Genomic DNA, 8,561 nt, shown 5'->3' with positions numbered 1-8,561 from the left:
CGGTTATGAAATAACACATTATAATATTTTTACTTTTATATTCATACAAAATGAATATACATCGGCTTATGGGATTATTTAAAAAGATAATGCTAACATTAAACTAATACTTTACTGTTAAGTGAGAAAAATAAGAATTATTTTATTTTTCTTCAAGAACGGAAGAAAACAAAGATCAGAGTAAAAGTATTGATCTTGTCTTTAACTTACTTTTTTCTCAGAAAAGAAAAATAATCATGTGAGAATAAAAAATGCATAAATATAATAAACTCATTACATAATAAAACAATAAATAAATATTTTAATAAATATTTTTATTCTTTATTATACTTTATTTTATGTTTTATTATTTATTATTAAATATTGTGTTATATATAAAGGCGGAACATAACATAGTGTTGACCAACGGGAGCAATGACTTCCAACACTTTTTTTTCTAATTTTTTATATATTTTTAAAAAATATTTTATATTTTATTATTTTATTTATATTAATTTAGTTTGAAAAACCTTTTTTAAATTTAAAAATCATGTTTTTTTTTATTATAATTTTTTTTACTTCTTTATTTGGTTTTTCTTTTTTTCGTGTCTCCATCTCTTTCTTCTTTTTTATTTCCATCTCAATCTTCATCATCAATTTCTTATTATTTTTAAAATCAAAGTGCACAAGGAAAAAATTGAAGAATTAAGAAAAATTTTGGACTTAACAATTTCTTCTTTTGAGTAAATTAATTTTTTACTCTTTTTTTTCGAAGCAATATATATATATATATATATATATATATATATATATATATATATATATATATATATATATATATATATATATATATATATAAAGGCAGAACATAGTGTTGACATAGGAGAGCAATGACTCCCCAACACTTTTTTTTCTAATTTTCTATATATTTTTAAAAAATATTTTATATTTTATTATTTTATTTATATTAATTTAGTTTAAAAAATATTTTTTAAATTTAAAAATCATGTTTTTCTTTTTTATTGTAATTTTTGTTACTTCTTTATTTGGTTTTTCTTTTTCGTGTCTCTATCTCTTTCTTCTTTTTTATTTCCATCTCAATCTTTATCATCAATTTCTTATTATTTTGAAATCAAAGTGCACAAGGAAAAAATTGAGGAGTTAAGGAAAATTTTGGACTCAACAATTTTTTCTTTTGAGTAAATTAATTTTTTACTTTCTTTTTTCCGAAGCAATATGTGCCTTTTTTTACGCTATAGGCATTCTGTTAGAGATCATAAAATCATGCTTTGATTATTGATTAAACTCTTCTTTGTGTGGATAAAGCTATTTTAAGCTTTGAAGTCGTGTAAGGAAAGAACAAAATTAGGAATCTTTAAGGTAAGAGAATGTAATAATATAGAAGTTATTAGTTTTTTTAGAATATTGACTTTTGGTTTTAAGATTTAAGTTAGGATATTCATAATTTAATATTTTTCTAAATAGGTGAGAGGTGACAAATTTATATTAAAAAAATTATGGTAAAGAGTAAAATAATTAATTAATTTTTTCAAGTGGAAGGCTTGTAATGAAGATAAAAAAAGTACATCTATGTCATATAAACTTGATAAACTTTATGAGAATCTAAAAATTGAAAAAAATGAAAAACAACTCTTTAATATTCTAAGTTATATATATAATGAATTTGGAAATGTTTTAGAATGTGATCCCGAAAAGATAACTTTAACTTTTTTTTAATATATTATTATTAGTAATAAACTTTATGCTACTTTTTTATTTATATATATATATATATATATATATTACATATATTTTAAATATTCTAAAGAATTTTACAAATTTCAAATTTATAAATATATTAATTAAAAAAAAAATGGGGCCATGGCCTCTAACCCCTTAAAAGATCCGCGGTTGCTCTTAACACTCTGACTTTTCAACATTTAATACTGTTTTAAAATTATTCAACAATTAATACTCTAAATTTGATATGCATGATACCTCTAAATTTAATGAAGGTTGTATGTTATGTTTGACCGACCAATTTTCATATTACATAACATTATCTTTATTATAAAACTTAATTTATTTTGTGAATATAATATATCTGATTATTTTGATGATCTGCTTATAATTATTTTCCACTATTTTATTCGATTACTGACGTTGTCAAAATACAATTTATTTTTATATACATAATCAAAACTTTAAAATTTTATAGCATGTTAATATATAGATGTGTTAGCATTTCAAAAGGATTAAATTACAAAGTTCCAACAAGTAAAATATATGCTTTTACATTATTAAATAACACCTTTAATGATTTATTTTAAATAAATTACTTCAATAAGTATATTTATCTATAAGCAATATAAAATTATTAGAGGAAAAATTATATTTGTTTTAGTTCAGTTTGAGAATGAGTCATATGGAATGCAATGGATGAAGGAGAATTAAACTTCTCTTATTTATTACCAATAAATCTCACTAACAAAGACATGAAATTGTTACATCTTTATTTCTGGTTTTTGATTTCCACTGCAGTCACACAGGCAGCAAGAGTTGACGCACTTCTTTACACAACCAGGACAGTGCAGATTAGGACAACCATCATGTGGGCCATGGCACGGGTAGTTACAACCATTCACCGTACCTACAAATTTTTTTCATTTTTATTCAGTAAAATTTAGATTCGTACATAAATTCTTAATAAATAAAATATATAGATAACTGTGTAAGAAAAAAAAAAAGTACAACGTACCTGCGGCAAATATTACGAGAAATAAAACCATCATACAAGGAAATAATACTGAGACTTTTGCCTTTGCCATTGGTGTGTCTCTGTGTTTAGAGGGACTTTTAGAATAATTTTTCAAATTATAGAGTTTGTGTCTCTGAAGATTATTTATAATGTTGATAATAATAAAATAATAAAGATAAATTATAAAGATAACCATTGTAACAATAAAGTACCTTAAATTCTGAGACACAAATATATTGATTATTTAAAAAGTTTTATTGATTACATCCTTTATCATAACATGCAGATTAATATAATTATTCAATTATTTTAAAAAATTCATAATTGTATTAAACAAAATTAATTACATAAATATAATATATGTATTACCATTAAGGAATAGGTGGGGCGCCGCCCCACAAATTTTTTAAATTTTATGTGTTAATTTTTTTTTTAAATTATGTATATTTTCAATTTTTTTAAATTAGGTAGTAATATATTAAATTTAGTGAAAATTAAATTAGATATTTTTATTTTTTTATAAAATATAATATCTAGTGTTAATAAATAATAAAACATAAAATTAAATATAATAAAAATATGATTTATTATATATATATATATATATATATATATATATATATGAATTCATTATAAAATAAAAAATATATTATAATTCTCATTTTTTATTCTTGTCCTTGTTTACCTAACGTGATTTAGTGCAGATTATTAATTAGTGTATCATTATTTTTTTTCTTTAAAAGTTGAAAGTAAAAAAATGGAAGTGATAATTCATTTTCTTTGCAAAATTTGTTTTAGAATTATTATTTTTTTCTTCTACTAAAAAACCATGAACAAGTTTTATTCCTACTTAGCTCTATAAGCAAAGGAATATAATTGTAAAATGTCCACTTGCAAATCTTTTCAGTTTTGAAGAGATAATTTCGGTGCAATTTCACAAATTCATCTCTGCATTTTCTCTTAAATCATTGCTATGGAACACAGAACAAACTCAATATTCATCTAATTTGTCCAAATGAACGCAACTTCAATACCAAATTAAATATTATATAATATTATTTAAGTTAAATTATTCGTTTAGTTCCCATTTTCGTAGCAAAATATCAATTTGGTCCCTTAATTTTTTTTATCTCAATTTGATCCCTATTTTGGAAGATTTGATACAATCAAGTCCTTTCTGTTAGTAGTGTAGTGACGGTGTTAAATGAGATACCATATGTCAGTTTCAGAATTTTTTGAATTATTTATTTATTTATTTTTGAATTATTTTTTTAATTTAAAAAAATATAAAAATTTGTCACGTGTCAAGCTGACATCGTGCCATACGGCCGTGACAGTGTCACGTGTCACAATTATGCCAGTTGTCATTTCCCTATTCTTAATTTGGTTCCTGTATTTTAATTTTTGTCTCAATTTAGTTCCAATTTTTGTAAAAATTGTGCAATTTCGTCCCCTCCAAATTGAAACAAAAATCAACTTTTATAAATGTTATACATATATTTTTATTAAATTTAATTTTTTTATTCAAATTGATATTTTTATTATATATTTTCAACAAAACTAAGTTTATTTAAATTTGTTTCACATTCAATTTTATTTAAAATTGTTTTTCAAATTTTAAATTTATTTGTTTTTTATTGTTACATAAACTAGTAAATTTTTCTTAAATTTTACACCAACTAAAACATTTGTATAGAAATTATTGAATTTTACACATTTTAAAAATATGCAATTATTTAAAATACAAATTCAAATAAAAAACAATATTAAAGTATGATGTAATAAAATATCAATATAATTTATGCTTTTTTTTTAGCATTATTTTCTATTAACAACTCTAAAACCATTTTAAATAAAGTTTAATATAAAATATAAATTAAAATAAACTTAATCTTGTTAAAAATATTAATTTGATTTAAATTTGGAAAGAGAGAAAATTGCACAATTTTTTAAAAAATTGAGATAAAATTGAGACCAAATTGAGAATAGAGAAATGACAGTTGACATTATAGTGACACGTGTTAAAATTATATATAATATTAATAGAAACCAAATAAAAAATTAAATGAATATAATTGAAGTTTAGAAAATTTAATACCAAATTATATAATTATATAATATTATATATTTTAATAAATATCGTAATATTTCATTTTAATAGGACAATACTATCAAAATAGGACATTTCATTATTAATAGGTCACCCATAGATAAAAACAACGCAAAATGATACGATTAACAATATGCCAAACACAAAATCACAACATTCTGAAGACTCCAAACTCTCAAACTCACTAATGAAAACCTTAAACATGAAAACATTAAAAAAAAAAAACACAATACAAACCGACAAAATTAAACCACTAACCCAACCACTACAATGTAATTCAAAACCCTAACTACGATTTGCTCCCTAATTTCAATTAAAACGTATTTACAAGTTTTTTATAAAATCGGATGTCTCTACTTCTTCTCTTCTTCTTTATTATCAATGATTATTCTTTCATCTATTTTGATATATTTCACTCTATTTTTAATAAATATAAATTTAGTTTATATATTAACTTAATAACATTACAATATTATCACCTACTAATATAATATCATGCATATTTAAAAAATGTATACACACAGACGCAATAGCGCATGTGTTTATGCTAGTATATATATATATATATATATATATATATATATATGCTTTACGTAATTTTTTAAAAAGAAAAACATTACAGAGGAATTATTACATAACGGAATTTCATAATTACATAAACATAATAAAAGAAAAACAAAATCTGAAAATAATATAAATAAAGGAATTTTTTAAGTAGTCAAAAGAAGTATATATATATATATATATTAATAAAAAAATTAATAAAATTATTATTATTATAAAATAAATATAAATTGTAACATCTCAATTTTAGCAGTTTAAAACTAATAAAATAGGATGTTCCACCTTAGTATTTAAAACAGATAAAACAAATGTATAAAATATATTAATACAGTCTTACAAATGATCAGACTATATAAATATATCAATTATACATACCAAACATGTTTAACTCTAAACACAAGCTAACCTCTTACAACAACTTCTCACTAAGATCTCCTTCCGACCTAAAAGATGACTCCTCAATCTTTAGAGGTGTCTCTGAAACTGCAACCACCACTGCTCCCACCGAATAGGTGATCATTGCAAAAGGAAAACATACAACACAACACATAAACACAGAAGAAGGATAAGCTAATGACTTTTAAAGAATTTTCTTAAACCATATAATATTGATATATCTAACAACTAAAGTCAAGCAGATATTCACATACACATATTTCTAAACTACGACTCAACTAATTCGGATACATGCATTGAGGTCGGATCCAGTCAGTTCTGCACTTGTAGTGGCATCTCATGCTTTACAGAGTGACAGATTAATAGTCAAAACTACACCACATACAATGTCAGTCCGTTAACACCTATTGGTTAAAGAAAAACCCCTAGGCTAGGACCTCCTACTCCTCTCACCACATACCCCATTCCTCTCTACTTGAGAATTTGAATGGTTATTAGAACATCATGATGACTGCCAAGACAATCTCTACATCAATGCATACACTACCACAATCACTGCTAATTCTCCTTGGGTTAGCATCAACCAATCTCAACTCAGTCTCATATAAACAATCTCATATCATATACTCATTATTCATAATAATTACAAAGCTTATATGATAACTAAAATATCACCCAAATTTAACTCAATAAAACAAGTTTCAAGTTCTGACTCACTCGCCCAACGAGTAGCATTCACCCAGCCACTGGCCCATTCTCGCCCAGCTAGTACCACTGTTCCAGGTTTGGAAGTTCCTGACTTGGAAATTCGCCCAACGAGTATGTGAATCTGCATAATTCTACAGATCAGTGTTCTGCATATATAATTCTGCAGATCAACTCATTCACCCAGCGATTGGGCTTGCCCAACGAGTAAGCAAATTTGTATAATTCTACTGAAACTGATTTAAGCAAAATTATACCTATTCAACTAATCCATACAACTCCAAAACCTCCACCAAAGACCATTCGAGTATCAAACATTAATTCTATCAAAATATTCACACCAATTTCATCTAATTGCACCCATAACATACGATTATTCTCAAACAACAGATAAAACATAAGTATTTATTGTTTTCAAACATCACAACCCAATTCTCATATCAAACACATCAGTCAATTACAGAATATTCATATAATAACATTCCTAACAGGTTTATGAGACATAAGAGACATTAGCTTCCCTTACTTGATATCTTGCTTAAACAACTCTATAAACGTCAGACGTCTCTAACTCCATAGGATGCTCTATCTACACATAGAAACATCAAAAGAACGATCAAGACATACCATTATGATCATTGATACTGATAAATAAAATGACGCATACAAGCGAAAAAGGACTTACATGCAACAAAAAACAAAAAAGATAGCGGAAACTTAACTTACGCGAACGAAAAACTGATTGGTCCAATTTGAAGAGCTCACCCAGAGGATCAATCCTACGGTCTCGATTTTTCAATCAGACGACCAGAAAGACAGAACTTATAGAGAGAAGTCAGAGAATTCTAGAAAAGTGGTTTTTAGAGAGATGATGTGTTTTAAAATAATGAAACTCGTTTATAATAATTCTATTTATACTAAAACCTTTTTAATATTAAATTAATTAAGTCTCACAATTTTTAAACCACTATCACTTCTAAAACACTATTTTCTAATATTTTACATAAATAACTTTTATATAGATAGTTTTTATTTATTTATTTTGTTACGAGTAATTATTTCAGTTTAAACAAATTAAATGTAGAAAGATCAGTCAAATAAAATAAATAATTAAGTTTAAAAATATCATTTAAAAGTTAAAATTAAAAATTAAAAGATAAAATCAATAACATACTTATATTAATTTAAAATATCAGTTTTCTTAACATAAAATGCAAAATTGAAAAAACAAATGTGTATATAAAAAAAACTTTTTTATACAATAATATAGATATTATGACTCTTCAAAATTTATTTCAAGATTTTAACTCCTATAAAACTCCCCAAGTGTTTATGGAATGTTATCGATGGAAAATCATGATTTATTTCTTCTCTTATATAAATTCCACAAGATGGCATGAAATTGTTACATATTTATTTGAACCATGAAACCTCAAATTTATTTCATTATCATTAATTCTTTATCAAACATTTCCATTTCCATTACAACCACAAAGGCAACATCCTTTGAGACAATACTTTTTGCAACCAGGCCGAAAGCATTGTAAACTTTTGCAATCACTTGCCCCCACGGATTGGCACTTGTATTGACATGCATTCACACAACCTGCAAAATTTGTTTATCCTTGTCAAAACCTTCATTTAAAAAAAATGGTGTTTTATGAAGCACATACTCATTTCACAAAACTTACACTGATGTAGATAATTGTATACAAACAAAAGAAAACCAGAGAGGAAAATACCTGTTTCAAGTGCTATCAGAAACAAAACCATCAAACAAGAAAACAACAGTGAAGCTTTTGCCATTTTTTGTGTATGTCTGTGTTGAAAAGGTGATATATATATTTTTTTTGTAATAAATTTTTCTCACTTGTGGAGGTGTGTGTCTCTTGGAATTATTTATGATAGTAATAATAATTAAGTGCATTGAAGTTTCGGAATAAAAGCTTTTGTCTTTTCAAATTAAGTGCACTAATAACACAATATGGGTATGTATGCTTTTCAGAATGAATTAAGTCATCGTTAATATGGGTGGTTTACGAAAGCTGT

At 24.6% G+C, this 8,561-nt stretch overlaps 1 long non-coding RNA gene across 1 annotated transcript; it reads right to left on the bottom strand.

Annotated features, from left to right (window-relative positions):
- Window positions 1–2,415: 2,415 nt before the first annotated feature.
- On the bottom strand, window positions 2,416–2,835 carry LOC114187865. Its single transcript, XR_003605360.1, has 2 exons — window positions 2,738–2,835; window positions 2,416–2,629 (listed from the first exon to the last, which is right to left on the bottom strand). It is a non-coding gene; the product is annotated as an uncharacterized LOC114187865 (long non-coding RNA).
- Window positions 2,836–8,561: the final 5,726 nt, after the last annotated feature.

Source organism: Vigna unguiculata, chromosome 6 (genome assembly GCF_004118075.2).
Source record: "Vigna unguiculata cultivar IT97K-499-35 chromosome 6, ASM411807v1, whole genome shotgun sequence".
Lineage (NCBI taxonomy): Eukaryota > Viridiplantae > Streptophyta > Magnoliopsida > Fabales > Fabaceae > Vigna > Vigna unguiculata.
This window is presented reverse-complemented; position numbering and strand designations above follow the sequence as displayed.